The 27,198-nt window shown below is 51.2% G+C and overlaps 34 non-coding genes and 2 pseudogenes across 34 annotated transcripts; all 36 read left to right on the top strand.

The window, feature by feature from the left end:
• The first annotated feature begins 366 nt into the window (after window positions 1-366).
• On the top strand, window positions 367-530 carry LOC135007742 (U1 spliceosomal RNA). Its single transcript, XR_010207666.1, has one exon. It is a non-coding gene; the product is annotated as a U1 spliceosomal RNA (small nuclear RNA).
• A 152-nt stretch (window positions 531-682) lies between these two features.
• LOC135007821 (U1 spliceosomal RNA) lies at window positions 683-824 on the top strand (annotated as a pseudogene).
• A 692-nt stretch (window positions 825-1,516) lies between these two features.
• On the top strand, window positions 1,517-1,680 carry LOC135007693 (U1 spliceosomal RNA). The gene has a single exon (XR_010207619.1). It is a non-coding gene; the product is annotated as a U1 spliceosomal RNA (small nuclear RNA).
• Window positions 1,681-1,832: 152 nt separating this feature from the next.
• Window positions 1,833-1,995, top strand: LOC135007787 (U1 spliceosomal RNA). Its single transcript, XR_010207709.1, has one exon. It is a non-coding gene; the product is annotated as a U1 spliceosomal RNA (small nuclear RNA).
• A 673-nt stretch (window positions 1,996-2,668) lies between these two features.
• LOC135007703 (U1 spliceosomal RNA) lies at window positions 2,669-2,832 on the top strand. Its single transcript, XR_010207629.1, has one exon. It is a non-coding gene; the product is annotated as a U1 spliceosomal RNA (small nuclear RNA).
• Window positions 2,833-2,984: 152 nt separating this feature from the next.
• LOC135007807 (U1 spliceosomal RNA) lies at window positions 2,985-3,147 on the top strand. The gene has a single exon (XR_010207729.1). It is a non-coding gene; the product is annotated as a U1 spliceosomal RNA (small nuclear RNA).
• A 680-nt stretch (window positions 3,148-3,827) lies between these two features.
• On the top strand, window positions 3,828-3,991 carry LOC135007716 (U1 spliceosomal RNA). The gene has a single exon (XR_010207641.1). It is a non-coding gene; the product is annotated as a U1 spliceosomal RNA (small nuclear RNA).
• Window positions 3,992-4,143: 152 nt separating this feature from the next.
• On the top strand, window positions 4,144-4,306 carry LOC135007756 (U1 spliceosomal RNA). The gene has a single exon (XR_010207680.1). It is a non-coding gene; the product is annotated as a U1 spliceosomal RNA (small nuclear RNA).
• A 671-nt stretch (window positions 4,307-4,977) lies between these two features.
• Window positions 4,978-5,141, top strand: LOC135007731 (U1 spliceosomal RNA). Its single transcript, XR_010207655.1, has one exon. It is a non-coding gene; the product is annotated as a U1 spliceosomal RNA (small nuclear RNA).
• Window positions 5,142-5,293: 152 nt separating this feature from the next.
• LOC135007811 (U1 spliceosomal RNA) lies at window positions 5,294-5,456 on the top strand. The gene has a single exon (XR_010207730.1). It is a non-coding gene; the product is annotated as a U1 spliceosomal RNA (small nuclear RNA).
• A 671-nt stretch (window positions 5,457-6,127) lies between these two features.
• LOC135007711 (U1 spliceosomal RNA) lies at window positions 6,128-6,291 on the top strand. The gene has a single exon (XR_010207637.1). It is a non-coding gene; the product is annotated as a U1 spliceosomal RNA (small nuclear RNA).
• A 152-nt stretch (window positions 6,292-6,443) lies between these two features.
• On the top strand, window positions 6,444-6,606 carry LOC135007786 (U1 spliceosomal RNA). The gene has a single exon (XR_010207708.1). It is a non-coding gene; the product is annotated as a U1 spliceosomal RNA (small nuclear RNA).
• A 673-nt stretch (window positions 6,607-7,279) lies between these two features.
• Window positions 7,280-7,443, top strand: LOC135007675 (U1 spliceosomal RNA). The gene has a single exon (XR_010207602.1). It is a non-coding gene; the product is annotated as a U1 spliceosomal RNA (small nuclear RNA).
• Window positions 7,444-7,595: 152 nt separating this feature from the next.
• On the top strand, window positions 7,596-7,758 carry LOC135007831 (U1 spliceosomal RNA). Its single transcript, XR_010207744.1, has one exon. It is a non-coding gene; the product is annotated as a U1 spliceosomal RNA (small nuclear RNA).
• A 671-nt stretch (window positions 7,759-8,429) lies between these two features.
• Window positions 8,430-8,593, top strand: LOC135007704 (U1 spliceosomal RNA). Its single transcript, XR_010207630.1, has one exon. It is a non-coding gene; the product is annotated as a U1 spliceosomal RNA (small nuclear RNA).
• A 152-nt stretch (window positions 8,594-8,745) lies between these two features.
• Window positions 8,746-8,908, top strand: LOC135007802 (U1 spliceosomal RNA). The gene has a single exon (XR_010207724.1). It is a non-coding gene; the product is annotated as a U1 spliceosomal RNA (small nuclear RNA).
• Window positions 8,909-9,579: 671 nt separating this feature from the next.
• Window positions 9,580-9,743, top strand: LOC135007692 (U1 spliceosomal RNA). Its single transcript, XR_010207618.1, has one exon. It is a non-coding gene; the product is annotated as a U1 spliceosomal RNA (small nuclear RNA).
• Window positions 9,744-9,895: 152 nt separating this feature from the next.
• LOC135007755 (U1 spliceosomal RNA) lies at window positions 9,896-10,058 on the top strand. Its single transcript, XR_010207679.1, has one exon. It is a non-coding gene; the product is annotated as a U1 spliceosomal RNA (small nuclear RNA).
• Window positions 10,059-10,729: 671 nt separating this feature from the next.
• Window positions 10,730-10,893, top strand: LOC135007729 (U1 spliceosomal RNA). Its single transcript, XR_010207654.1, has one exon. It is a non-coding gene; the product is annotated as a U1 spliceosomal RNA (small nuclear RNA).
• A 152-nt stretch (window positions 10,894-11,045) lies between these two features.
• On the top strand, window positions 11,046-11,208 carry LOC135007795 (U1 spliceosomal RNA). The gene has a single exon (XR_010207717.1). It is a non-coding gene; the product is annotated as a U1 spliceosomal RNA (small nuclear RNA).
• Window positions 11,209-11,879: 671 nt separating this feature from the next.
• LOC135007691 (U1 spliceosomal RNA) lies at window positions 11,880-12,043 on the top strand. Its single transcript, XR_010207617.1, has one exon. It is a non-coding gene; the product is annotated as a U1 spliceosomal RNA (small nuclear RNA).
• Window positions 12,044-12,195: 152 nt separating this feature from the next.
• Window positions 12,196-12,358, top strand: LOC135007778 (U1 spliceosomal RNA). Its single transcript, XR_010207701.1, has one exon. It is a non-coding gene; the product is annotated as a U1 spliceosomal RNA (small nuclear RNA).
• A 671-nt stretch (window positions 12,359-13,029) lies between these two features.
• On the top strand, window positions 13,030-13,193 carry LOC135007751 (U1 spliceosomal RNA). The gene has a single exon (XR_010207675.1). It is a non-coding gene; the product is annotated as a U1 spliceosomal RNA (small nuclear RNA).
• Window positions 13,194-13,345: 152 nt separating this feature from the next.
• On the top strand, window positions 13,346-13,508 carry LOC135007771 (U1 spliceosomal RNA). The gene has a single exon (XR_010207694.1). It is a non-coding gene; the product is annotated as a U1 spliceosomal RNA (small nuclear RNA).
• A 671-nt stretch (window positions 13,509-14,179) lies between these two features.
• Window positions 14,180-14,343, top strand: LOC135007749 (U1 spliceosomal RNA). The gene has a single exon (XR_010207673.1). It is a non-coding gene; the product is annotated as a U1 spliceosomal RNA (small nuclear RNA).
• A 152-nt stretch (window positions 14,344-14,495) lies between these two features.
• On the top strand, window positions 14,496-14,637 carry LOC135007820 (U1 spliceosomal RNA; annotated as a pseudogene).
• A 692-nt stretch (window positions 14,638-15,329) lies between these two features.
• On the top strand, window positions 15,330-15,493 carry LOC135007690 (U1 spliceosomal RNA). Its single transcript, XR_010207616.1, has one exon. It is a non-coding gene; the product is annotated as a U1 spliceosomal RNA (small nuclear RNA).
• Window positions 15,494-15,645: 152 nt separating this feature from the next.
• LOC135007785 (U1 spliceosomal RNA) lies at window positions 15,646-15,808 on the top strand. The gene has a single exon (XR_010207707.1). It is a non-coding gene; the product is annotated as a U1 spliceosomal RNA (small nuclear RNA).
• Window positions 15,809-16,481: 673 nt separating this feature from the next.
• Window positions 16,482-16,645, top strand: LOC135007674 (U1 spliceosomal RNA). Its single transcript, XR_010207601.1, has one exon. It is a non-coding gene; the product is annotated as a U1 spliceosomal RNA (small nuclear RNA).
• A 152-nt stretch (window positions 16,646-16,797) lies between these two features.
• On the top strand, window positions 16,798-16,960 carry LOC135007806 (U1 spliceosomal RNA). Its single transcript, XR_010207728.1, has one exon. It is a non-coding gene; the product is annotated as a U1 spliceosomal RNA (small nuclear RNA).
• A 680-nt stretch (window positions 16,961-17,640) lies between these two features.
• Window positions 17,641-17,804, top strand: LOC135007689 (U1 spliceosomal RNA). Its single transcript, XR_010207615.1, has one exon. It is a non-coding gene; the product is annotated as a U1 spliceosomal RNA (small nuclear RNA).
• A 152-nt stretch (window positions 17,805-17,956) lies between these two features.
• On the top strand, window positions 17,957-18,119 carry LOC135007776 (U1 spliceosomal RNA). The gene has a single exon (XR_010207699.1). It is a non-coding gene; the product is annotated as a U1 spliceosomal RNA (small nuclear RNA).
• A 7,302-nt stretch (window positions 18,120-25,421) lies between these two features.
• On the top strand, window positions 25,422-25,585 carry LOC135007728 (U1 spliceosomal RNA). Its single transcript, XR_010207653.1, has one exon. It is a non-coding gene; the product is annotated as a U1 spliceosomal RNA (small nuclear RNA).
• A 152-nt stretch (window positions 25,586-25,737) lies between these two features.
• LOC135007794 (U1 spliceosomal RNA) lies at window positions 25,738-25,900 on the top strand. The gene has a single exon (XR_010207716.1). It is a non-coding gene; the product is annotated as a U1 spliceosomal RNA (small nuclear RNA).
• Window positions 25,901-26,571: 671 nt separating this feature from the next.
• On the top strand, window positions 26,572-26,735 carry LOC135007710 (U1 spliceosomal RNA). The gene has a single exon (XR_010207636.1). It is a non-coding gene; the product is annotated as a U1 spliceosomal RNA (small nuclear RNA).
• A 152-nt stretch (window positions 26,736-26,887) lies between these two features.
• LOC135007784 (U1 spliceosomal RNA) lies at window positions 26,888-27,050 on the top strand. The gene has a single exon (XR_010207706.1). It is a non-coding gene; the product is annotated as a U1 spliceosomal RNA (small nuclear RNA).
• The last annotated feature ends 148 nt before the right edge of the window (window positions 27,051-27,198 follow it).

Raw genomic sequence — 27,198 nt, 5'->3', positions numbered from 1 at the left:
CGAATTAGGGGTCATGCAAGCGCCGCAAAAGGCCGCCATGCCCTGCACATCCCTTTTTTCTTTTCATATGCAGACGAGGGTTGAAGCCAACTTTGACCCACTGCTTGGATGACATCACCATATGCAAATCCATCTGCTGCAGGCCTTCCCCCAGGAATGCTTGCACTAGTTGTTGCATTTGGTTTGTTGTTTGGGGGTGCTTCAGTATTAGGCAGCCTTCTGCCCTCCCATGTTCATCTGAAAATATGTGTTCTCCCTGCAGTTGTTGTCCCCAGATGAGAGTTCCCTTGTGCTGCCTCAGTTGAATCGCCTTTACTTGACAGAGATGTGCCTGAGCAGCGGCCCTCCCCAGCCCTATCCCAAATCATACTTATTTTGCATAGGAGATATCATGGTCATGAAGATTGTTCTCCCAGGGTGAGGTTCATTCATTGCATTCTGGGTATGATGACCCCTGTGATTTCCCCAAATGTGGGAAACTCGACTGCATTATTTGTGGTAGTGGGGGACTGTGTTTGTGCTTTCCTCTGGTCAGCTCTGGTAAAAGTCAGATTTCTTTGTCTCAGATCTTCCTCTAGCCTTGTTCTTCTTTCGAGAGTTCCCTTGTGCTGCCTCAGTTGGATCTCCTTCACTTGACAGGGGGGTGCCCGAGCAGCGACCCTCCCCAGCTCTAGCCCAACTCCTACTTACCTGCCAGGTGAGATACTATGATCATGTAGGTGCTTCTCCCAGGGCAAGGCTCACCCATTGCACTCTGGGTGTGCTGCCCCTTTGATTTCCCCAAATGTGGGAAACTTGACTGCATAATTTGTGTTTCCCCTGGTCGGCTCTCATATAATTCAGATCTCTTTGTCTCAGGTCTCTCTCCAGCCTAGTTTGCTGTCTGTTTCCACTTCTCTTTTCTTGAGCCGCTCCCTTCTATGCCCTTGCGCACTATCCTGACTTCTCCCGTCTGCTTACTTTGTGCCTTCCAACGCACAATGCGAACTACAGGTAGTGCTGCAGGGCCCACACCCTTTTACTTGACTTACAGAGCAACTCTGGAGCTGTTACAGTGCCCAGCTGCTGCAAGAAATCAGCTTGAATGCTTCAGGGGCTGGGGCATAGCCAACATGAGCCCCACACCGAATGAGGGTGGAGATGTTTAATGCGAACTAGGGGTCATCCAAGCGCCGCAAAAGGCCGCCATGCCCTGCACGCCCCTTTTCTCTTTTCATATGCAGATGAGGGTTGAAGCCAACTTTGACCCACTGCTTGGATGACATCACCATATGCAAATCCATCTGCTGCAGGCCTTCCCCCAGGAATGCTTGTACTAGTTGTTGCATTTGGTTTGTTGTTTGGGGGTGCTTCAGTATTAGGCAGCCTTCTGCCCTCCCATGTTCATCTGAAAATATGTGTTCTCCCTGCAGTTGTTGTCCCCAGATGAGAGTTCCCTTGTGCTGCCTCAGTTGAATCTCCTTTACTTGACAGAGATGTGCCTGAGCAGCGGCCCTCACCAGCCCTATCCCAAATCATACTTATTTTGCATAGGAGATACCATGGTCATGAAGATTGTTCTCCCAGGGTGAGGTTCATTCATTGCATTCTGGGTATGCTGACCCCTGTGATTTCCCCAAATGTGGGAAACTCGACTGCATTATTTGTGGTAGTGGGGGACTGTGTTTGTGCTTTCCTCTGGTCAGCTCTGGTAAAAGTCAGATTTCTTTGTCTCAGATCTTCCTCTAGCCTTGTTCCTCTTTCAAGAGTTCCCTTGTGCTGCCTCAGTTGGATCTCCTTCACTTGACAGGGGGGTGCCCGAGCAGCGACCCTCCCCAGCTCTAGCCCAACTCCTACTTACCTGCCAGGTGAGATACTATGATCATGAAGGTGCTACTCCCAGGGCAAGGCTCACCCATTGCACTCTGGGTGTGCTGCTCCTGCAATTTCCCCAAATGTGGGACACTTGACTGCATAATTTGTGTTTCCCCTGGTCGGCTCTCGTATAATTCAGATCTCTTTGTCTCAGGTCTCTCTCCAGTATAGTTTGCTGTCTGTTTCCACTTCTCTTTTCTTGAGCCGCTCCCTTCTATGCCCTTGCGCACTATCCTGACTTCTCCCGTCTGCTTACTTTGTGCCTTCCAATGCACAATGCAAACTACAGGTAGTGCTGCAGGGCCCACACCCTTTTACTTGCCTTACAGAGCAGCTCTGGGGCTGTTACAGTGCCCAGCTGCTGCAAGAAATCAGCTTGAATGCTTCAGGGGCTGGGGCATAGCCAACATGAGCCCCACACCGAAGGAGGGTGGAGGTGTTTAATGCGAACTAGAGGTCATCCAAGCGCCGCAAAAGGCCGCCATGCCCTGCACGCCCCTTTTCTCTTTTTTGATATGCAGACGAGGGTTGAAGCCAACTTTGACCCACTGCTTGGATGGCATTACCATATGCAAATCAATCTGCTGCAGGCCTTCCCCCAGGAATGCTTGCACTAGTTGTTGCATTTGGTTTGTTGTTTGGGGGTGCTTCAGTATTAGGCAGCCTTCTGCCCTCCCATGTTCATCTGAAAATATGTGTTCTCCCTGCAGTTGTTGTCCCCAGATGAGAGTTCCCTTGTGCTGCCTCAGTTGAATCTCCTTTACTTGACAGAGATGTGCCTGAGCAGCGGCCCTCCCCAGCCCTATCCCAAATCATACTTATTTTGCATAGGAGATACCATGGTCATGAAGATTGTTCTCCCAGGGTGAGGTTCATTCATTGCATTCTGGGTATGCTGACCCCTGTGATTTCCCCAAATGTGGGAAACTCAACTGCATTCTTTGTGGTAGTGGGGGACTGTGTTTGTGCTTTCCTCTGGTCAGCTCTGGTAAAAGTCAGATTTCTTTGTCTCAGATCTTCCTCTAGCCTTGTTCTTCTTTCGAGAGTTCCCTTGTGCTGCCTCAGTTGGATCTCCTTCACTTGACAGGGGGGTGCACGAGCAGCGACCCTCCCCAGCTCTAGCCCAACTCCTATTTACCTGCCAGGTGAGATACTATGATCAGGAAGGTGCTTCTCCCAGGGCAAGGCTCACCCATTGCACTCTGGGTGTGCTGCCCCTGTGATTTCCCCAAATGTGGGAAACTTGACTGCATAATTTGTGTTTCCCCTGGTCGGCTCTCGTATAATTCAGATCTCTTTGTCTCAGGTCTCTCTCCAGCCTAGTTTGCTGTCTGTTTCCACTTCTCTTTTCTTGAGCCGTTCCCTTCTATGCCCTTGCGCACTATCCTGACTTCTCCCGTCTGCTTACTTTGTGCCTTCCAACACACAATGCAAACTACAGGTAGTGCTGCAGGGCCCACACCCTTTTACTTCTTTTACATGCTTTACAGAGCAGCTCTGGAGCTGTTACAGTGCCCAGCTGCTGCAAGAAATCAGCTTGAATGCTTCAGGGGCTGGGGCATTGCCAACATGAGCCCCACACCGAAGGAGGGTGGGGGTGTTTAATGCGAACTAAGGGTCACCCAAGCGCCGCAAAAGGCCGCCATGCCCTGCACGCCCCTTTTCTCTTTTCATATGCAGACGAGGGTTGAAGCCAACTTTGACCCACTGCTTGGATGGCATTACCATATGCAAATCAATCTGCTGCAGGCCTTCCCCCAGGAATGCTTGCACTAGTTGTTGCATTTGGTTTGTTGTTTGGGGGTGCTTCAGTATTAGGCAGCCTTCTGCCCTCCCATGTTCATCTGAAAATATGTGTTCTCCCTGCAGTTGTTGTCCCCAGATGAGAGTTCCCTTGTGCTGCCTCAGTTGAATCTCCTTTACTTGACAGAGATGTGCCTGAGCAGCGGCCCTCCCCAGCCCTATCCCAAATCATACTTATTTTGCATAGGAGATACCATGGTCATGAATATTGTTCTCCCAGGGTGAGGTTCATTCATTGCATTCTGGGTATGCTGACCCCTGTGATTTCCCCAAATGTGGGAAACTCGACTGCATTATTTGTGGTAGTGGGGGACTGTGTTTGTGCTTTCCTCTGCTCAGCTCTGGTAAAAGTCAGATTTCTTTGTCTCAGATCTTCCTCTAGCCTTGTTCTTGTTTCGAGAGTTCCCTTGTTCTGCCTCAGTTGGATCTCCTTCACTTGACAGGGGGGTGCCCGAGCAGCGACCCTCCCCAGCTCTAGCCCAACTCCTACTTACCTGCCAGGTGAGATACTATGATCAGGAAGGTGCTTCTCCCAGGGCAAGGCTCACCCATTGCACTCTGGGTGTGCCGCTCCTGCGATTTCCCCAAATGTGGGAAACTTGACTGCATAATTTGTGTTTCCTCTGGTCGGCTCTCGTATAATTCAGATCTCTTTGTCTCAGGTCTTTCTCCAGCCTAGTTTGCTGTCTGTTTCCACTTCTCTTTTCTTGAGCCGCTCCCTTCTATGCCCTTGCGCACTATCCTGACCTCTCCCGTCTGCTTACTTTGTGCCTTCCAACGCACAATGCATACTACAGGTAGTGCTGCAGGGCCCACACCCTTTTACATGCTTTACAGAACAGCTCTGGAGCTGTTACAGTGCCCAGCTGCTGCAAGAAATCATCTTGAATGCTTCAGGGGCTGGGGCATAGCCAACATGAGCCCCACACCGAAGGAGGGTGGAGATGTTTAATGTGAATTAGGGGTCATCCAAGCACCACAAAAGGACGCCATGCCCTGCACATCCCTTTTTTCTTTTCATATGCAGACGAGGGTTGAAGCCAACTTTGACCCACTGCTTGGATGACATCACCATATGCAAATCCATCTGCTGTAGGCCTTCCCCCAGGAATGCTTGTACTAGTTGTTGCATTTGGTTTGTTGTTTGGGGGTGCTTCAGTATTAGGCAGCCTTCTGCCCTCCCATGTTCATCTGAAAATATGTGTTCTCCCAGCAGTTGTTGTCCCCAGATGAGAGTTCCCTTGTGCTGCCTCAGTTGAATCTCCTTTACTTGACAGAGATGTGCCTGAGCAGCGGCCCTCCCCAGCTCTATCCCAAATCATACTTATTTTGCATAGGAGATACCATGGTCATGAAGATTGTTCTCCCAGGGTGAGGTTCATTCATTGCATTCTGGGTATGCTGACTCCTATGATTTCCCCAAATGTGGGAAACTCGACTGCATTATTTGTGGTAGTGGGGGACTGTGTTTGTGCTTTCCTCTGGTCAGCTCTGGTAAAAGTCAGATTTATTTGTCTCAGATCTTCCTCTAGCCTTGTTCTTCTTTCGAGAGTTCCCTTGTGCTGCCTCAGTTGGATCTCCTTCACTTGACAGGGGGGTGCCCTAGCATCAACCCTCCCCAGCTCAAGCCCAACTCCTACTTACCTGCCACGTGAGATACTATGATCATGAAGGTGCTTCTCCCAGGGCAAGGCTCACCCATTGCACTCTGGGTGTGCTGCTCCTGCGATTTCCCCAAATGTGGGAAACTTGACTGCATAATTTGTGTTTCCCCTGGTCAGCTCTCGTATAATTCAGATCTGTTTGTCTCAGGTCTCTCTCCAGCCTAGTTTGCTGTCTGTTTCAACTTCTCTTTTCTTGAGCCGCTCCCTTCTATGCCCTTGCGCATTATCTTGACTTCTCCCATCTGCTTACTTTGTGCCTTCCAATGCACAATGCGAACTACAGGTAGTGCTGCAGGGCCCACACCCTTTTACTTGCCTTACAGAGCAGCTCTGGAGCTATTACAGTGCCCAGCTGCTGCAAGTAATCAGCTTGAATGCTTCATGGGCTGGGGCATAGCCAACATGAGCCCCACACCGAAGTAGGGTGGAGGTGTTTAATGCGAACTAGGGGTCATCCAAGCGCCGCAAAAGGCCGCCATGCCCTGCACGCCCCTTTTCTCTTTTCATATGCAGACGAGGGTTGAAGCCAACTTTGACCCACTGCTTGGATGACATCACCATATGCAAATCCATCTGCTGCAGGCCTTCCCCCAGGAATGCTTGTACTAGTTGTTGCATTTGGTTTGTTGTTTGGGGGTGCTTCAGTATTAGGCAGCCTTCTGCCCTCCCATGTTCATCTGAAAATATGTGTTCTCCCTGCAGTTGTTGTCCCCAGATGAGAGTTCCCTTGTGCTGCCTCAGTTGAATCTCCTTTACTTGACAGAGATGTGCCTGAGCAGCGGCCCTCACCAGCCCTATCCCAAATCATACTTATTTTGCATAGGAGATACCATGGTCATAAAGATTGTTCTCCCAGGGTGAGGTTCATTCATTGCATTCTGGGTATGCTGACCCCTGTGATTTCCCCAAATGTGGGAAACTCGACTGCATTATTTGTGGTAGTGGGGGACTGTGTTTGTGCTTTCCTCTGGTCAGCTCTGGTAAAAGTCAGATTTCTTTGTCTCAGATCTTCCTCTAGCCTTGTTCCTCTTTCAAGAGTTCCCTTGTGCTGCCTCAGTTGGATCTCCTTCACTTGACAGGGGGGTGCCCGAGCAGCGACCCTCCCCAGCTCTAGTCCAACTCCTACTTACCTGCCAGGTGAGATACTATGATCATGAAGGTGCTACTCCCAGGGCAAGGCTCACCCATTGCACTCTGGGTGTGCTGCTCCTGCAATTTCCCCAAATGTGGGACACTTGACTGCATAATTTGTGTTTCCCCTGGTCGGCTCTCGTATAATTCAGATCTCTTTGTCTCAGGTCTCTCTCCAGTATAGTTTGCTGTCTGTTTCCACTTCTCTTTTCTTGAGCCGCTCCCTTCTATGCCCTTGCGCACTATCCTGACTTCTCCCGTCTGCTTACTTTGTGCCTTCCAATGCACAATGCAAACTACAGGTAGTGCTGCAGGGCCCACACCCTTTTACTTGCCTTACAGAGCAGCTCTGGAGCTGTTACAGTGCCCAGCTGCTGCAAGAAATCAGCTTGAATGCTTCAGGGGCTGGGGCATAGCCAACATGAGCCCCACACCGAAGGAGGGTGGAGGTGTTTAATGCGAACTAGAGGTCATCCAAGCGCCGCAAAAGGCCGCCATGCCCTGCACGCCCCTTTTCTCTTTTTTGATATGCAGACGAGGGTTGAAGCCAACTTTGACCCACTGCTTGGATGGCATTACCATATGCAAATCAATCTGCTGCAGGCCTTCCCCCAGGAATGCTTGCACTAGTTGTTGCATTTGGTTTGTTGTTTGGGGGTGCTTCAGTATTAGGCAGCCTTCTGCCCTCCCATGTTCATCTGAAAATATGTGTTCTCCCTGCAGTTGTTGTCCCCAGATGAGAGTTCCCTTGTGCTGCCTCAGTTGAATCTCCTTTACTTGACAGAGATGTGCCTGAGCAGCGGCCCTCCCCAGCCCTATCCCAAATCATACTTATTTTGCATAGGAGATACCATGGTCATGAAGATTGTTCTCCCAGGGTGAGGTTCATTCATTGCATTCTGGGTATGCTGACCCCTGTGATTTCCCCAAATGTGGGAAACTCAACTGCATTATTTGTGGTAGTGGGGGACTGTGTTTGTGCTTTCCTCTGGTCAGCTCTGGTAAAAGTCAGATTTCTTTGTCTCAGATCTTCCTCTAGCCTTGTTCTTCTTTCGAGAGTTCCCTTGTGCTGCCTCAGTTGGATCTCCTTCACTTGACAGGGGGGTGCACGAGCAGCGACCCTCCCCAGCTCTAGCCCAACTCCTATTTACCTGCCAGGTGAGATACTATGATCAGGAAGGTGCTTCTCCCAGGGCAAGGCTCACCCATTGCACTCTGGGTGTGCTGCTTCTGCGATTTCCCCAAATGTGGGACACTTGACGGCATAATTTGTGTTTCCTCTGGTCGGCTCTCATATAATTCAGATCTCTTTGTCTCAGGTCTTTCTCCAGCCTAGTTTGCTGTCTGTTTCCACTTCTCTTTTCTTGAGCCGCTCCCTTCTATGCCCTTGCGCACTATCCTGACCTCTCCCGTCTGCTTACTTTGTGCCTTCCAACGCACAATGCATACTACAGGTAGTGCTGCAGGGCCCACACCCTTTTACATGCTTTACAGAGCAGCTCTGGAGCTGTTACAGTGCCCAGCTGCTGCAAGAAATCATCTTGAATGCTTCAGGGGCTGGGGCATAGCCAACATGAGCCCCACACCGAAGGAGGGTGGAGATGTTTAATGCGAATTAGGGGTCATCCAAGCGCCACAAAAGGACGCCATGCCCTGCACATCCCTTTTTTCTTTTCATATGCAGACGAGGGTTGAAGCCAACTTTGACCCACTGCTTGGATGACATCACCATATGCAAAACCATCTGCTGCAGGCCTTCCCCCAGGAATGCTTGCACTAGTTGTTGCATTTGGTTTGTTGTTTGGGGGTGCTTCAGTATTAGGCAGCCTTCTGCCCTCCCATGTTCATCTGAAAATATGTGTTCTCCCTGCAGTTGTTGTCCCCAGATGAGAGTTCCCTTGTGCTGCCTCAGTTGAATCTCCTTTACTTGACAGAGATGTGCCTGAGCAGCGGCCCTCCCCAGCCCTATCCCAAATCATACTTATTTTGCATAGGAGATACCATGGTCATGAAGATTGTTCTCCCAGGGTGAGGTTCATTCATTGCATTCTGGGTATGCTGACCCCTGTGATTTCCCCAAATGTGGGAAACTCAACTGCATTATTTGTGGTAGTGGGGGACTGTGTTTGTGCTTTCTTCTGGTCAACTCTGGTAAAAATCAGATTTCTTTGTCTCAGATCTTCCTCTAGCCTTGTTCCTCTTTCGAGAGTTCCCTTGTGCTGCCTCAGTTGGATCTCCTTCACTTGACAGGGGGGTGCCCGAGCAGCGACCCTTCGCAGCTCTAGCCCAACTCCTACTTACCTGCCAGGTGAGATACTATGATCATGTAGGTGCTTCTCCCAGGGCAAGGCTCACCCATTGCACTCTGGGTGTGCTGCCCCTGTGATTTCCCCAAATGTGGGAAACTTGACTGCATAATTTGTGTTTCCCCTGGTCGGCTCTCGTATAATTCAGATCTCTTTGTCTCAGGTCTCTCTCCAGCCTAGTTTGCTGTCTGTTTCCACTTCTCTTTTCTTGAGCCGCTCCCTTCTATGCCCTTGCGCACTATCCTGACTTCTCCCGTCTGCTTACTTTGTGCCTTCCAACACACAATGCAAACTACAGGTAGTGCTGCAGGGCCCACACCCTTTTACTTGCCTCACAGAGCAGCTCTGGAGCTGTTACAGTGCCCAGCTGCTGCAAGAAATCAGCTTGAATGCTTCAGGGGCTGGGGCATTGCCAACATGAGCCCCACACCGAAGGAGGGTGGGGGTGTTTAATGCGAACTAAGGGTCACCCAAGCGCCGCAAAAGGCCGCCATGCCCTGCATGCCCCTTTTCTCTTTTCATATGCAGACGAGGGTTGAAGCCAACTTTGACCCACTGCTTGGATGGCATTACCATATGCAAATCAATCTGCTGCAGGCCTTCCCCCAGGAATGCTTGCACTAGTTGTTGCATTTGGTTTGTTGTTTGGGGGTGCTTCAGTATTAGGCAGCCTTCTGCCCTCCCATGTTCATCTGAAAATATGTGTTCTCCCTGCAGTTGTTGTCCCCAGATGAGAGTTCCCTTGTGCTGCCTCAGTTGAATCTCCTTTACTTGACAGAGATGTGCCTGAGCAGCGGCCCTCCCCAGCCCTATCCCAAATCATACTTATTTTGCATAGGAGATACCATGGTCATGAAGATTGTTCTCCCAGGGTGAGGTTCATTCATTGCATTCTGGGTATGCTGACCCCTGTGATTTCCCCAAATGTGGGAAACTCGACTGCATTATTTGTGGTAGTGGGGGACTGTGTTTGTGCTTTCCTCTGCTCAGCTCTGGTAAAAGTCAGATTTCTTTGTCTCAGATCTTCCTCTAGCCTTGTTCTTGTTTCGAGAGTTCCCTTGTGCTGCCTCAGTTGGATCTCCTTCACTTGACAGGGGGGTGCCCGAGCAGCGACCCTCCCCAGCTCTAGCCCAACTCCTACTTACCTGCCAGGTGAGATACTATGATCAGGAAGGTGCTTCTCCCAGGGCAAGGCTCACCCATTGCACTCTGGGTGTGCCGCTCCTGCGATTTCCCCAAATGTGGGAAACTTGACTGCATAATTTGTGTTTCCTCTGGTCGGCTCTCGTATAATTCAGATCTCTTTGTCTCAGGTCTTTCTCCAGCCTAGTTTGCTGTCTGTTTCCACTTCTCTTTTCTTGAGCCGCTCCCTTCTATGCCCTTGCGCACTATCCTGACCTCTCCCGTCTGCTTACTTTGTGCCTTCCAACGCACAATGCATACTACAGGTAGTGCTGCAGGGCCCACACCCTTTTACATGCTTTACAGAACAGCTCTGGAGCTGTTACAGTGCCCAGCTGCTGCAAGAAATCATCTTGAATGCTTCAGGGGCTGGGGCATAGCCAACATGAGCCCCACACCGAAGGAGGGTGGAGATGTTTAATGTGAATTAGGGGTCATCCAAGCGCCACAAAAGGACGCCATGCCCTGCACATCCCTTTTTTCTTTTCATATGCAGACGAGGGTTGAAGCCAACTTTGACCCACTGCTTGGATGACATCACCATATGCAAATCCATCTGCTGTAGGCCTTCCCCCAGGAATGCTTGTACTAGTTGTTGCATTTGGTTTGTTGTTTGGGGGTGCTTCAGTATTAGGCAGCCTTCTGCCCTCTCATGTTCATCTGAAAATATGTGTTCTCCCAGCAGTTGTTGTCCCCAGATGAGAGTTCCCTTGTGCTGCCTCAGTTGAATCTCCTTTACTTGACAGAGATGTGCCTGAGCAGCGGCCCTCCCCAGCTCTATCCCAAATCATACTTATTTTGCATAGGAGATACCATGGTCATGAAGATTGTTCTCCCAGGGTGAGGTTCATTCATTGCATTCTGGGTATGCTGACTCCTATGATTTCCCCAAATGTGGGAAACTCGACTGCATTATTTGTGGTAGTGGGGGACTGTGTTTGTGCTTTCCTCTGGTCAGCTCTGGTAAAAGTCAGATTTATTTGTCTCAGATCTTCCTCTAGCCTTGTTCTTCTTTCGAGAGTTCCCTTGTGCTGCCTCAGTTGGATCTCCTTCACTTGACAGGGGGGTGCCCTAGCATCAACCCTCCCCAGCTCAAGCCCAACTCCTACTTACCTGCCAAGTGAGATACTATGATCATGAAGGTGCTTCTCCCAGGGCAAGGCTCACCCATTGCACTCTGGGTGTGCTGCTCCTGCGATTTCCCCAAATGTGGGAAACTTGACTGCATAATTTGTGTTTCCCCTGGTCAGCTCTCGTATAATTCAGATCTGTTTGTCTCAGGTCTCTCTCCAGCCTAGTTTGCTGTCTGTTTAAACTTCTCTTTTCTTGAGCCGCTCCCTTCTATGCCCTTGCGCATTATCTTGACTTCTCCCATCTGCTTACTTTGTGCCTTCCAATGCACAATGCGAACTACAGGTAGTGCTGCAGGGCCCACACCCTTTTACTTGCCTTACATAGCAGCTCTGGAGCTATTACAGTGCCCAGCTGCTGCAAGTAATCAGCTTGAATGCTTCATGGGCTGGGGCATAGCCAACATGAGCCCCACACCGAAGTAGGGTGGAGGTGTTTAATGCGAACTAGGGGTCATCCAAGCGCCGCAAAAGGCCGCCATGCCCTGCACGCCCCTTTTCTCTTTTCATATGCAGACGAGGGTTGAAGCCAACTTTGACCCACTGCTTGGATGACATCACCATATGCAAATCCATCTGCTGCAGGCCTTCCCCCAGGAATGCTTGTACTAGTTGTTGCATTTGGTTTGTTGTTTGGGGGTGCTTCAGTATTAGGCAGCCTTCTGCCCTCCCATGTTCATCTGAAAATATGTGTTCTCCCTGCAGTTGTTGTCCCCAGATGAGAGTTCCCTTGTGCTGCCTCAGTTGAATCTCCTTTACTTGACAGAGATGTGCCTGAGCAGCGGCCCTCCCCAGCCCTATCCCAAATCATACTTATTTTGCATAGGAGATACCATGGTCATGAAGATTGTTCTCCCAGGGTGAGGTTCATTCATTGCATTCTGGGTATGCTGACCCCTGTGATTTCCCCAAATGTGGGAAACTCGACTGCATTATTTGTGGTAGTGGGGGACTGTGTTTGTGCTTTCCTCTGGTCAGCTCTGGTAAAAGTCAGATTTCTTTGTCTCAGATCTTCCTCTAGCCTTGTTCTTCTTTCGAGAGTTCCCTTGTGCTGCCTCAGTTGGATCTCCTTCACTTGACAGGGGGGTGCACGAGCAGCGACCCTCCCCAGCTCTAGCCCAACTCCTACTTACCTGCCAGGTGAGATACTATGATCAGGAAGGTGCTTCTCCCAAGGCAAGGCTCACCCATTGCACTCTGGGTGTGCTGCTCCTGCGATTTCCCCAAATGTGGGACACTTGACTGCATAATTTGTGTTTCCTCTGGTCGGCTCTCATATAATTCAGATCTCTTTGTCTCAGGTCTTTCTCCAGCCTAGTTTGCTGTCTGTTTCCACTTCTCTTTTCTTGAGCCGCTCCCTTCTATGCCCTTGCGCACTATCCTGACCTCTCCCGTCTGCTTACTTTGTGCCTTCCAATGCACAATGCATACTACAGGTAGTGCTGCAGGGCCCACACCCTTTTACATGCTTTACAGAACAGCTCTGGAGCTGTTACAGTGCCCAGCTGCTGCAAGAAATCATCTTGAATGCTTCACGGGCTGGGGCATAGCCAACATGAGCCCCACACCGAAGGAGGGTGGAGATGTTTAATGCGAATTAAGGGTCATCCAAGCGCCACAAAAGGACGCCATGCCCTGCACATCCCTTTTTTCTTTTCATATGCAGACGAGGGTTGAAGCCAACTTTGACCCACTGCTTGGATGACATCACCATATGCAAATCCATCTGCTGCAGGCCTTCCCCCAGGAATGCTTGTACTAGTTGTTGCATTTGGTTTGTTGTTTGGGGGTGCTTCAGTATTAGGCAGCCTTCTGCCCACCCATGTTCATCTGAAAATATGTGTTCTCCCTGCAGTTGTTGTCCCCAGATGAGAGTTCCCTTGTGCTGCCTCAGTTGAATCGCCTTTACTTGACAGAGATGTGCCTGAGCAGCGGCCCTCCCCAGCCCTATCCGAAATCATACTTATTTTGCATAGGAGATATCATGGTCATGAAGATTGTTCTCCCAGGGTGAGGTTCATTCATTGCATTCTGGGTATGATGACCCCTATGATTTCCCCAAATGTGGAAAACTCGACTGCATTATTTGTGGTAGAGGGGGACTGTGTTTGTGCTTTCCTCTGGTCAGCTCTGGTAAAAGTCAGATTTCTTTGTCTCAGATCTTCCTCTAGCCTTGTTCTTCTTTCGAGAGTTCCCTTGTGCTGCCTCAGTTGGATCTCCTTCACTTGACAGGGGGGTGCCCGAGCAGCGACCCTCCCCAGCTCTAGCCCAACTCCTACTTACCTGCCAGGTGAGATACTATGATCAGGAAGGTGCTTCTCCCAGGGCAAGGCTCACCCATTGCACTCTGGGTGTGCTGCTCCTGCGATTTCCCCAAATGTGGGACACTTGACTGCATAATTTGTGTTTCCTCTGGTCGGCTCTCGTATAATTCAGATCTCTTTGTCTCAGGTCTCTCTCCAGCCTAGTTTGCTGTCTGTTTCCACTTCTCTTTTCTTGAACCGCTCCCTTCTATGCCCTTGTGCACTATCCTGACTTCTCCCGTCTGCTTACTTTGTGCCTTCCAACGCACAATGCGAACTACAGGTAGTGCTGCAGGGCCCACACCCTTTTAGTTGCCTTACAGAGCAGCTCTGGAGCTGTTACAGTGCCCAGCTGCTGCAAGAAATCAGCTTGAATGCTTCAGGTGCTGGGGCATAGCCAACATGAGCCCCACACCGAAGGAGGGTGGAGGTGTTTAATGCGAATTAGGGGTCATGCAAGCGCCGCAAAAGGCCGCCATGCCCTGCACATCCCTTTTTTCTTTTCATATGCAGACGAGGGTTGAAGCCAACTTTGACCCACTGCTTGGATGACATCACCATATGCAAATCCATCTGCTGCAGGCCTTCCCCCAGGAATGCTTGCACTAGTTGTTGCATTTGGTTTGTTGTTTGGGGGTGCTTCAGTATTAGGCAGCCTTCTGCCCTCCCATGTTCATCTGAAAATATGTGTTCTCCCTGCAGTTGTTGTCCCCAGATGAGAGTTCCCTTGTGCTGCCTCAGTTGAATCGCCTTTACTTGACAGAGATGTGCCTGAGCAGCGGCCCTCCCCAGCCCTATCCCAAATCATACTTATTTTGCATAGGAGATATCATGGTCATGAAGATTGTTCTCCCAGGGTGAGGTTCATTCATTGCATTCTGGGTATGATGACCCCTGTGATTTCCCCAAATGTGGGAAACTCGACTGCATTATTTGTGGTAGAGGGGGACTGTGTTTGTGCTTTCCTCTGGTCAGCTCTGGTAAAAGTCAGATTTCTTTGTCTCAGATCTTCCTCTAGCCTTGTTCTTCTTTCGAGAGTTCCCTTGTGCTGCCTCAGTTGGATCTCCTTCACTTGACAGGGGGGTGCCCGAGCAGCGACCCTCCCCAGCTCTAGCCCAACTCCTACTTACCTGCCAGGTGAGATACTATGATCATGTAGGTGCTTCTCCCAGGGCAAGGCTCACCCATTGCACTCTGGGTGTGCTGCCCCTTTGATTTCCCCAAATGTGGGAAACTTGACTGCATAATTTGTGTTTCCCCTGGTCGGCTCTCATATAATTCAGATCTCTTTGTCTCAGGTCTCTCTCCAGCCTAGTTTGCTGTCTGTTTCCACTTCTCTTTTCTTGAGCCGCTCCCTTCTATGCCCTTGCGCACTATCCTGACTTCTCCCGTCTGCTTACTTTGTGCCTTCCAACGCACAATGCGAACTACAGGTAGTGCTGCAGGGCCCACACCCTTTTACTTGACTTACAGAGCAACTCTGGAGCTGTTACAGTGCCCAGCTGCTGCAAGAAATCAGCTTGAATGCTTCAGGGGCTGGGGCATAGCCAACATGAGCCCCACACCGAATGAGGGTGGAGGTGTTTAATGCGAACTAGGGGTCATCCAAGCGCCGCAAAAGGCCGCCATGCCCTGCACGCCCCTTTTCTCTTTTCATATGCAGATGAGGGTTGAAGCCAACTTTGACCCACTGCTTGGATGACATCACCATATGCAAATCCATCTGCTGCAGGCCTTCCCCCAGGAATGCTTGTACTAGTTGTTGCATTTGGTTTGTTGTTTGGGGGTGCTTCAGTATTAGGCAGCCTTCTGCCCTCCCATGTTCATCTGAAAATATGTGTTCTCCCTGCAGTTGTTGTCCCCAGATGAGAGTTCCCTTGTGCTGCCTCAGTTGAATCTCCTTTACTTGACAGAGATGTGCCTGAGCAGCGGCCCTCACCAGCCCTATCCCAAATCATACTTATTTTGCATAGGAGATACCATGGTCATGAAGATTGTTCTCCCAGGGTGAGGTTCATTCATTGCATTCTGGGTATGCTGACCCCTGTGATTTCCCCAAATGTGGGAAACTCGACTGCATTATTTGTGGTAGTGGGGGACTGTGTTTGTGCTTTCCTCTGGTCAGCTCTGGTAAAAGTCAGATTTCTTTGTCTCAGATCTTCCTCTAGCCTTGTTCCTCTTTCAAGAGTTCCCTTGTGCTGCCTCAGTTGGATCTCCTTCACTTGATAGGGGGGTGCCCGAGCAGCGACCCTCCCCAGCTCTAGCCCAACTCCTACTTACCTGCCAGGTGAGATACTATGATCATGAAGGTGCTACTCCCAGGGCAAGGCTCACCCATTGCACTCTGGGTGTGCTGCTCCTGCAATTTCCCCAAATGTGGGACACTTGACTGCATAATTTGTGTTTCCCCTGGTCGGCTCTCGTATAATTCAGATCTCTTTGTCTCAGGTCTCTCTCCAGTATAGTTTGCTGTCTGTTTCCACTTCTCTTTTCTTGAGCCGCTCCCTTCTATGCCCTTGCGCACTATCCTGACTTCTCCCGTCTGCTTACTTTGTGCCTTCCAATGCACAATGCAAACTACAGGTAGTGCTGCAGGGCCCACACCCTTTTACTTGCCTTACAGAGCAGCTCTGGGGCTGTTACAGTGCCCAGCTGCTGCAAGAAATCAGCTTGAATGCTTCAGGGGCTGGGGCATAGCCAACATGAGCCCCACACCGAAGGAGGGTGGAGGTGTTTAATGCGAACTAGAGGTCATCCAAGCGCCGCAAAAGGCCGCCATGCCCTGCACGCCCCTTTTCTCTTTTTTGATATGCAGACGAGGGTTGAAGCCAACTTTGACCCACTGCTTGGATGGCATTACCATATGCAAATCAATCTGCTGCAGGCCTTCCCCCAGGAATGCTTGCACTAGTTGTTGCATTTGGTTTGTTGTTTGGGGGTGCTTCAGTATTAGGCAGCCTTCTGCCCTCCCATGTTCATCTGAAAATATGTGTTCTCCCTGCAGTTGTTGTCCCCAGATGAGAGTTCCCTTGTGCTGCCTCAGTTGAATCTCCTTTACTTGACAGAGATGTGCCTGAGCAGCGGCCCTCCCCAGCCCTATCCCAAATCATACTTATTTTGCATAGGAGATACCATGGTCATGAAGATTGTTCTCCCAGGGTGAGGTTCATTCATTGCATTCTGGGTATGCTGACCCCTGTGATTTCCCCAAATGTGGGAAACTCAACTGCATTATTTGTGGTAGTGGGGGACTGTGTTTGTGCTTTCCTCTGGTCAGCTCTGGTAAAAGTCAGATTTCTTTGTCTCAGATCTTCCTCTAGCCTTGTTCTTCTTTCGAGAGTTCCCTTGTGCTGCCTCAGTTGGATCTCCTTCACTTGACAGGGGGGTGCACGAGCAGCGACCCTCCCCAGCTCTAGCCCAACTCCTATTTACCTGCCAGGTGAGATACTATGATCAGGAAGGTGCTTCTCCCAGGGCAAGGCTCACCCATTGCACTCTGGGTGTGCTGCCCCTGTGATTTCCCCAAATGTGGGAAACTTGACTGCATAATTTGTGTTTCCCCTGGTCGGCTCTCGTATAATTCAGATCTCTTTGTCTCAGGTCTCTCTCCAGCCTAGTTTGCTGTCTGTTTCCACTTCTCTTTTCTTGAGCCGCTCCCTTCTATGCCCTTGCGCACTATCCTGACTTCTCCCGTCTGCTTACTTTGTGCCTTCCAACACACAATGCAAACTACAGGTAGTGCTGCAGGGCCCACACCCTTTTACTTCTTTTACATGCTTTACAGAGCAGCTCTGGAGCTGTTACAGTGCCCAGCTGCTGCAAGAAATCAGCTTGAATGCTTCAGGGGCTGGGGCATTGCCAACATGAGCCCCACACCGAAGGAGGGTGGGGGTGTTTAATGCGAACTAAGGGTCACCCAAGCGCCGCAAAAGGCCGCCATGCCCTGCACGCCCCTTTTCTCTTTTCATATGCAGACGAGGGTTGAAGCCAACTTTGACCCACTGCTTGGATGGCATTACCATATGCAAATCAATCTGCTGCAGGCCTTCCCCCAGGAATGCTTGCACTAGTTGTTGCATTTGGTTTGTTGTTTGGGGGTGCTTCAGTATTAGGCAGCCTTCTGCCCTCCCATGTTCATCTGAAAATATGTGTTCTCCCTGCAGTTGTTGTCCCCAGATGAGAGTTCCCTTGTGCTGCCTCAGTTGAATCTCCTTTACTTGACAGAGATGTGCCTGAGCAGCGGCCCTCCCCAGCCCTATCCCAAATCATACTTATTTTGCATAGGAGATACCATGGTCATGAAGATTGTTCTCCCAGGGTGAGGTTCATTCATTGCATTCTGGGTATGCTGACCCCTGTGATTTCCCCAAATGTGGGAAACTCGACTGCATTATTTGTGGTAGTGGGGGACTGTGTTTGTGCTTTCCTCTGCTCAGCTCTGGTAAAAGTCAGATTTCTTTGTCTCAGATCTTCCTCTAGCCTTGTTCTTGTTTCGAGAGTTCCCTTGTTCTGCCTCAGTTGGATCTCCTTCACTTGACAGGGGGGTGCCCGAGCAGCGACCCTCCCCAGCTCTAGCCCAACTCCTACTTACCTGCCAGGTGAGATACTATGATCAGGAAGGTGCTTCTCCCAGGGCAAGGCTCACCCATTGCACTCTGGGTGTGCCGCTCCTGCGATTTCCCCAAATGTGGGAAACTTGACTGCATAATTGTTACAAACCTGCGGCGGCCGCGGCGGCCGCGCTTGTCCCTACGGGTGGTCTGGTCTGCCCGGCGCCTCGCTCCCCCTGGCGGTCTCCGGATTCAGTGGCGGGTCGGCGCTGCTCCCCGGCGGCTTCCCGGAAGCAGGGACGCCGCCATCGCAAGTGAGGGCAAGCAGGCGGAGCAGGTCTGACGTCACCTGCCTGCTCCGTCAATCAGGCTGGGGCGGGGAGTTTAAAAGCGGATACCAGGCAGAGATCCGGTGCCTGAGTATCTTCGTTTCTCCTTCGGAAGCTGTGATTCCAGAGCTCCCTCGTCCCGTGCCTCCAAGCACCTCCGTGCCTCCAAGCTCCTCCGTGCCTTCAAGCACCTCCGTGCCTCCAAGTACCGCGGAGCCTCCAAGCACCTCCGTGCCTCCAAGCACCTCCGTGCCTCCAAGCACCTCCGTGCCTCCAAGCACCTCGTGCCTCCAAGCACCTCCGTGCCTCCAAGCACCTCCGTACCTCCAAGCACCTCGTGCCTCCAAGCACCTCCGTACCTCCAAGCACCTCCGTGCCTCCAAGTACCCCCGTGCCTCCAAGTACCTCCGTGCCTCCAAGTACCCCGTGCCTTTAAGCACCTCCGTGCCTCCAAGCACCTCCGTGCCTCCAAGCACCTCGTGCCTCCAAGCACCTCGTGCCTCCAAGCACCTCCGTGCCTCCAAGCACCTCCGTGCCTCCAAGCACCTCCGTACCTCCAAGCACCTCCGTGCCTCCAAGTACCCCCGTGCCTCCAAGTACCCCCGTGCCTTCAAGCACCTCCGTGCCTCCAAGCACCTCGTGCCTCCAAGCACCTCCGTGCCTCCAAGCACCTCCGTGCCTCCGAGCACCTCCGTGCCTCCGAGCACCTCCGTGCCTCCGAGCACCTCGTGCCTCCAAGCATCTCCGTACCTCCAGGGGCCTCCTAGCACGCCCTGTACTTCCAGCACCTCAGAACCCCAATACCGCGGAGCCTCCGACATCACGGTACCTCTAATATCTCAGTACCCCAGCCTTCAGTATTTCTACGAGTCTTGTCTTACAGGAGACCGTCAAGAACTCCTCTGTGCCTCCCGCCTGCCGACGTAGTCCTGCATGAGGAAGACCTACATCCGGCCATCCCTACTGCGACCCAGTGGCGGTTCCTCTTCCCGGTCATCGGAAGAAGCCCCGAGTCCACAACACTCCCAAACCAGGTCAGTGATAGTATACTCAGGCCTAATGGACTCGGGGAATCGGAACACGGACTCGAGTGCCATCCAGAACCTGGCTTCCCGAGTACAAAGTCAGGAGGCGGCGCAAGGCCAGGTGATGCAGTACCTCCAGCAGTTGTCCGGACGTCTGGATCAGATCCAGGCGTCTCTGGCCTCAGTAATTCCGGCTCCTGCTCCAGTGGTCGCACCAGTTGTCATTGCCAGTAATGTTCAACCATCGGCTGGTATCACTCCACGTCTTCAGTTGCCTACTCCGTCCCGCTATAATGGGAATCCCAAAAATTGCCGCGGTTTCTTGAACCAATGCGAGGTACATTTCGAGCTACTTGCACACAACTTTCCTACAGACCGGTCCAAGGTAGCATATATCATTTCTTTATTGGAAGGTTCTGCTTTGGATTGGGTGTCTCCACTATGGGAACGATCCGATCCCATGGTTTCCAACTATACCAACTTCATCTCGTCCTTTCGAAGGATTTTCGACGAACCCGGCAGAATGACCACGGCTTCTTCCGATTTGCTCCGTGTTCGGCAAGGCGCCCGTTCCGTGGGCCAGTATGTGGTTCATTTCCAGACCATTGCTTCCGAACTACGCTGGAATAATGACGCCCTGAGAGCTGCCTTCTGGAACGGTCTTTCCGACCGGCTGAAAGATGAGCTGGTTACTAGAGATCTGCCGGATCCATTAGAAGATTTGATTTCTCTGTGCGTCAAGGTGGATCTTCGGATGCAAGAGCGTGGAAGAGAACGTAGCCATTCAGATCGTCCCAGGCTCCGGAATCCTACTCCTAGGCCGGTGGCCTCACCTAGCTCAGATGAGCCCATGCAAATTAACCGCTCCCGACTGTCTCCAGAAGAACGACAGCGTCGTCGTGAGGGTAAACTCTGCCTTTACTGTGGAGCCGCAGATCATTTTCTTAAATCTTGTAAAGTCCGTCCGGGAAACGGGCAGGCCTAGCTTGTTCCGGAGGAGTCAAGCTGGGAGTTGCGACAAAAGCTTCTCCAACTTCGGACTGTTTGCTTCCAGTAACTCTAGTCTCCAACTCAGTCTCCAAGTCTTGTGAAGCCCTATTGGACTCTGGAGCTGCAGGGAACTTTGTTTCTTCTATCTGTGCCCAAAGTTTGGGTTTGAAGTTACGGCCTATCGAGCGGCCAATCTCACTGACGGCTATCAATGGGACTAGAATTGCCAAAGGTCTTATAAGGTGGCGCACGGGGCCAGTTAAGCTGCAGGTCGGGGCTCTACATCAGGAAGATTTGGAACTCTTGGTAATCCCAGAAATGCCCCATGATCTGGTTCTTGGAATACCTTGGCTAAAAAGTCATAATCCCCACATCGACTGGAAGTCGTCACAAATTCTGTCCTGGAGTTCCTTTTGTCACACTAATTGTCTTACTCCTGTCTGTCCGCTCCGTGTCACTTCCAAGACGGATGAAGAGCGCATTCCGGATGCATATCAAGGGTACAAGGACGTGTTTTCGGAACAAGCTGCGGACCTATTACCACCTCACAGGCCTTGGGACTGCTCTATTGACCTTGTCCCAGGGAAGACGCCACCCCGTGGTCGCACATATCCTCTGTCTCTTCCCGAGACCCAAGCCATGTCGGAGTATATTAAGTCCAATCTGCTCAAAGGATTCATTCGCCCCTCTTCCTCCCCTGCTGGTGCAGGCTTCTTTTTTGTGAAGAAAAAAGACGGAGGGTTGAGACCATGCATCGACTACCGCGGCCTAAATGACATTACTATTAAGAATAAGTACCCTTTGCCACTAATCACAGAGTTATTTGATAGGGTTCGTGGGGCCCGCATTTTTTCCAAACTCGACTTGAGAGGAGCTTATAATCTTATACGCATCCGAGAGGGGGATGAATGGAAGACTGCCTTTAATACCCGAGATGGGCATTACGAATACTTGGTGATGCCATTTGGTCTTAGTAATGCTCCCGCGGTTTTCCAGGGATTCGTCAATGAAATCTTTCGTGATATGCTGTATCAGAGCGTTGTGGTATATTTGGACGACATATTGATTTTTTCCAAGAATCTTGTCGAACACAGGTTACAAGTCAAAGAAGTACTACACCGTTTACGAGAGAATCATCTCTACGCCAAGCTCTCCAAGTGTACCTTTGAAGTAACATCTATTCCGTTCCTCGGTTATGTCATCTCGGGGACGGAGCTTCGCATGGATCCGGAAAAGTTATCTGCCATTCGTGACTGGACTCAACCTCTTTCCCTGAAAGCAATACAAAGATTCCTGGGCTTTGCGAACTACTACAGGAAATTCATTAAGGGTTTCTCCACCATTGTTGCGCCCATTACTGCCCTGACGAGGAAGGGTTCCAATCCTAGTTTGTGGCCCCCGGAAGCCATTTTAGCTTTTTCTCGTTTAAAATTAGCCTTCATGACGGCTCCAGTTCTCAAACAACCAGATTTCGATGAACCCTTCTTCTTAGAAGTTGATGCGTCTTCAGTCGGAGTTGGGGCTGTTCTCTCCCAGTATTCCTCTGATAAGAAACTACATCCGTGTGGCTTCCATTCTCGTAAGTTCTCTCCGGCCGAACGGAACTACACTATTGGAGACCAGGAACTCTTGGCAATCAAGTCTGCCTTGGAAGAATGGAGATATCTTCTGGAAGGGGCTAAGCACGTGTTTACTATCTACACAGATCACAAGAATTTGCTGTACATCAAATCCGCACAGTGCTTGAATCCTCGCCAGGCAAGATGGGCACTTTTCTTTTCCCGATTCTCGTTCATTATCAAGTACCGGGCCGGGAGTCTCAATATTAAAGCAGATGCACTTTCTCGTTCACAAGTTTCCTCTGACGAGGATGAACCTCCGGAGCGGGGTTTAATTCTGAATCCAGTTTCTGTCTCTGTTGCTTTAACTACTCCAGCTCCTCCTCCTGGAAGAATGTCCGTACCAGCTAGATTCCGCTCAAGGATACTACTGTGGGTCCATAACTCCAAGTTTTCCGGTCATCCCGGCGCTCAGAAGATGTACAAGTTTCTGCAAAGGTCTTACTGGTGGAACACCATGAGGAAGGATGTACAAGATTGCGTTAATTCCTGTCCCCAATGTACACAACACAAATCTCCTCGTTTGCCTCCTGCAGGGTTACTTCGTCCTCTGCCTATCCCTGTGAGACCCTGGACTCACATTTCCATGGACTTCGTCACTGACCTGCCCTGTTCCAAAGGTTACAACACCGTTTGGGTTATCGTTGACCGTTTTTCGAAGATGGCACACTTTGTGCCCTTGACTGGTCTTCCGACAGCACCGAAACTGGCACTACTGTTTATCCGAGAACATTTTCGTTTGCATGGGTTGCCACAAGAGATTGTTTCTGACCGAGGAGTACAGTTCACCGCCAGGTTTTGGAAAGCCCTTTGTTCGACTCTGCAAATCAAACTTAAGTTTTCGTCTGCTTATCATCCCCAAACAAATGGACAAACGGAACGTGTCAATCAGGATCTAGAGACTTTTCTTCGTCTGTACCTCTCTCCTTCACAGGACAATTGGGTGGAGTTGCTGCCTTGGGCGGAGTTTGCCCACAACCATTTGTTTCATTCTTCCACTGGGGAATCACCATTTTTCGTCAACTACGGGTTCCATCCCCGTGTTCCGGAATTTCCAAGCCTTCCGTTAGTAGAGGTTCCTGCTGTAGTATCCACTCTACGACACTTTGGACAAATTTGGAGGAAGGTTCATGCTAATCTTAAGCAGGTTTCGGCTCGGTACAAGTTCTTCGCAGATAAGAAACGGCGAGCTGCACCTCAATATAAAGTTGGGGACAGGGTATGGCTGTCCACACGGAACCTCCGGCTGAAGGTGCCTACCATGAAATTCGCTCCAAGGTTCATCGGGCCCTACCCTGTGCTACAAGTCTTAAATCCTGTGGTCTGTAAACTGGGTTTGCCTGCCCATCTTCGAGTACCTAACGCCTTTCATGTTTCTCTACTCCGTCCCCTCGTTCTGAATCGGTTCCACTCAGCACTCCCTAGGTCTACGTCAGTAGTGGCAGAAGCCGGAGCAGAGTTTGAAATCAAAGCTATTCTTGACTCCCGTTATCTTCATAAAAAATTACAGTACTTGGTGGACTGGAAGGGTTACGGTCCTGAGGAGAGAAGTTGGATTGGAGCTACTGAAGTAATGGCTCCTCGTCTGATTCGGATCTTCCACTCCAAACATCCGACTAAGCCCGGGAAGTGTCCAGGGGCCACTCCTGGAGGAGGGGGTACTGTTACAAACCTGCGGCGGCCGCGGCGGCCGCGCTTGTCCCTACGGGTGGTCTGGTCTGCCCGGCGCCTCGCTCCCCCTGGCGGTCTCCGGATTCAGTGGCGGGTCGGCGCTGCTCCCCGGCGGCTTCCCGGAAGCAGGGACGCCGCCATCGCAAGTGAGGGCAAGCAGGCGGAGCAGGTCTGACGTCACCTGCCTGCTCCGTCAATCAGGCTGGGGCGGGGAGTTTAAAAGCGGATACCAGGCAGAGATCCGGTGCCTGAGTATCTTCGTTTCTCCTTCGGAAGCTGTGATTCCAGAGCTCCCTCGTCCCGTGCCTCCAAGCACCTCCGTGCCTCCAAGCTCCTCCGTGCCTTCAAGCACCTCCGTGCCTCCAAGTACCGCGGAGCCTCCAAGCACCTCCGTGCCTCCAAGCACCTCCGTGCCTCCAAGCACCTCCGTGCCTCCAAGCACCTCCGTGCCTCCAAGCACCTCGTGCCTCCAAGCACCTCCGTGCCTCCAAGCACCTCCGTACCTCCAAGCACCTCGTGCCTCCAAGCACCTCCGTACCTCCAAGCACCTCCGTGCCTCCAAGTACCCCCGTGCCTCCAAGTACCTCCGTGCCTCCAAGTACCCCGTGCCTTTAAGCACCTCCGTGCCTCCAAGCACCTCCGTGCCTCCAAGCACCTCGTGCCTCCAAGCACCTCGTGCCTCCAAGCACCTCCGTGCCTCCAAGCACCTCCGTGCCTCCAAGCACCTCGTGCCTCCAAGCACCTCCGTACCTCCAAGCACCTCCGTGCCTCCAAGCACCTCCGTGCCTCCGAGCACCTCCGTGCCTCCGAGCACCTCCGTGCCTCCGAGCACCTCGTGCCTCCAAGCATCTCCGTACCTCCAGGGGCCTCCTAGCACGCCCTGTACTTCCAGCACCTCAGAACCCCAATACCGCGGAGCCTCCGACATCACGGTACCTCTAATATCTCAGTACCCCAGCCTTCAGTATTTCTACGAGTCTTGTCTTACAGGAGACCGTCAAGAACTCCTCTGTGCCTCCCGCCTGCCGACGTAGTCCTGCATGAGGAAGACCTACATCCGGCCATCCCTACTGCGACCCAGTGGCGGTTCCTCTTCCCGGTCATCGGAAGAAGCCCCGAGTCCACAACACTCCCAAACCAGGTCAGTGATAATAATTTGTGTTTCCTCTGGTCGGCTCTCGTATAATTCAGATCTCTTTGTCTCAGGTCTTTCTCCAGCCTAGTTTGCTGTCTGTTTCCACTTCTCTTTTCTTGAGCCGCTCCCTTCTATGCCCTTGCGCACTATCCTGACCTCTCCCGTCTGCTTACTTTGTGCCTTCCAACGCACAATGCATACTACAGGTAGTGCTGCAGGGCCCACACCCTTTTACATGCTTTACAGAACAGCTCTGGAGCTGTTACAGTGCCCAGCTGCTGCAAGAAATCATCTTGAATGCTTCAGGGGCTGGGGCATAGCCAACATGAGCCCCACACCGAAGGAGGGTGGAGATGTTTAATGTGAATTAGGGGTCATCCAAGCACCACAAAAGGACGCCATGCCCTGCACATCCCTTTTTTCTTTTCATATGCAGACGAGGGTTGAAGCCAACTTTGACCCACTGCTTGGATGACATCACCATATGCAAATCCATCTGCTGTAGGCCTTCCCCCAGGAATGCTTGTACTAGTTGTTGCATTTGGTTTGTTGTTTGGGGGTGCTTCAGTATTAGGCAGCCTTCTGCCCTCCCATGTTCATCTGAAAATATGTGTTCTCCCAGCAGTTGTTGTCCCCAGATGAGAGTTCCCTTGTGCTGCCTCAGTTGAATCTCCTTTACTTGACAGAGATGTGCCTGAGCAGCGGCCCTCCCCAGCTCTATCCCAAATCATACTTATTTTGCATAGGAGATACCATGGTCATGAAGATTGTTCTCCCAGGGTGAGGTTCATTCATTGCATTCTGGGTATGCTGACTCCTATGATTTCCCCAAATGTGGGAAACTCGACTGCATTATTTGTGGTAGTGGGGGACTGTGTTTGTGCTTTCCTCTGGTCAGCTCTGGTAAAAGTCAGATTTATTTGTCTCAGATCTTCCTCTAGCCTTGTTCTTCTTTCGAGAGTTCCCTTGTGCTGCCTCAGTTGGATCTCCTTCACTTGACAGGGGGGTGCCCTAGCATCAACCCTCCCCAGCTCAAGCCCAACTCCTACTTACCTGCCAAGTGAGATACTATGATCATGAAGGTGCTTCTCCCAGGGCAAGGCTCACCCATTGCACTCTGGGTGTGCTGCTCCTGCGATTTCCCCAAATGTGGGAAACTTGACTGCATAATTTGTGTTTCCCCTGGTCAGCTCTCGTATAATTCAGATCTGTTTGTCTCAGGTCTCTCTCCAGCCTAGTTTGCTGTCTGTTTCAACTTCTCTTTTCTTGAGCCGCTCCCTTCTATGCCCTTGCGCATTATCTTGACTTCTCCCATCTGCTTACTTTGTGCCTTCCAATGCACAATGCGAACTACAGGTAGTGCTGCAGGGCCCACACCCTTTTACTTGCCTTACAGAGCAGCTCTGGAGCTATTACAGTGCCCAGCTGCTGCAAGTAATCAGCTTGAATGCTTCATGGGCTGGGGCATAGCCAACATGAGCCCCACACCGAAGTAGGGTGGAGGTGTTTAATGCGAACTAGGGGTCATCCAAGCGCCGCAAAAGGCCGCCATGCCCTGCACGCCCCTTTTCTCTTTTCATATGCAGACGAGGGTTGAAGCCAACTTTGACCCACTGCTTGGATGACATCACCATATGCAAATCCATCTGCTGCAGGCCTTCCCCCAGGCATGCTTGTACTAGTTGTTGCATTTGGTTTGTTGTTTGGGGGTGCTTCAGTATTAGGCAGCCTTCTGCCCTCCCATGTTCATCTGAAAATATGTGTTCTCCCTGCAGTTGTTGTCCCCAGATGAGAGTTCCCTTGTGCTGCCTCAGTTGAATCTCCTTTACTTGACAGAGATGTGCCTGAGCAGCGGCCCTCACCAGCCCTATCCCAAATCATACTTATTTTGCATAGGAGATACCATGGTCATAAAGATTGTTCTCCCAGGGTGAGGTTCATTCATTGCATTCTGGGTATGCTGACCCCTGTGATTTCCCCAAATGTGGGAAACTCGACTGCATTATTTGTGGTAGTGGGGGACTGTGTTTGTGCTTTCCTCTGGTCAGCTCTGGTAAAAGTCAGATTTCTTTGTCTCAGATCTTCCTCTAGCCTTGTTCCTCTTTCAAGAGTTCCCTTGTGCTGCCTCAGTTGGATCTCCTTCACTTGACAGGGGGGTGCCCGAGCAGCGACCCTCCCCAGCTCTAGTCCAACTCCTACTTACCTGCCAGGTGAGATACTATGATCATGAAGGTGCTACTCCCAGGGCAAGGCTCACCCATTGCACTCTGGGTGTGCTGCTCCTGCAATTTCCCCAAATGTGGGACACTTGACTGCATAATTTGTGTTTCCCCTGGTCGGCTCTCGTATAATTCAGATCTCTTTGTCTCAGGTCTCTCTCCAGTATAGTTTGCTGTCTGTTTCCACTTCTCTTTTCTTGAGCCGCTCCCTTCTATGCCCTTGCGCACTATCCTGACTTCTCCCGTCTGCTTACTTTGTGCCTTCCAATGCACAATGCAAACTACAG

This window comes from Pseudophryne corroboree, unplaced genomic scaffold (genome assembly GCF_028390025.1).
Source record: "Pseudophryne corroboree isolate aPseCor3 unplaced genomic scaffold, aPseCor3.hap2 scaffold_221, whole genome shotgun sequence".
Taxonomy (NCBI): Eukaryota; Metazoa; Chordata; class Amphibia; order Anura; family Myobatrachidae; genus Pseudophryne; species Pseudophryne corroboree.
Note: the sequence above shows the minus strand (reverse complement) of the source record. Positions and strands in the feature narration are given on the sequence as shown.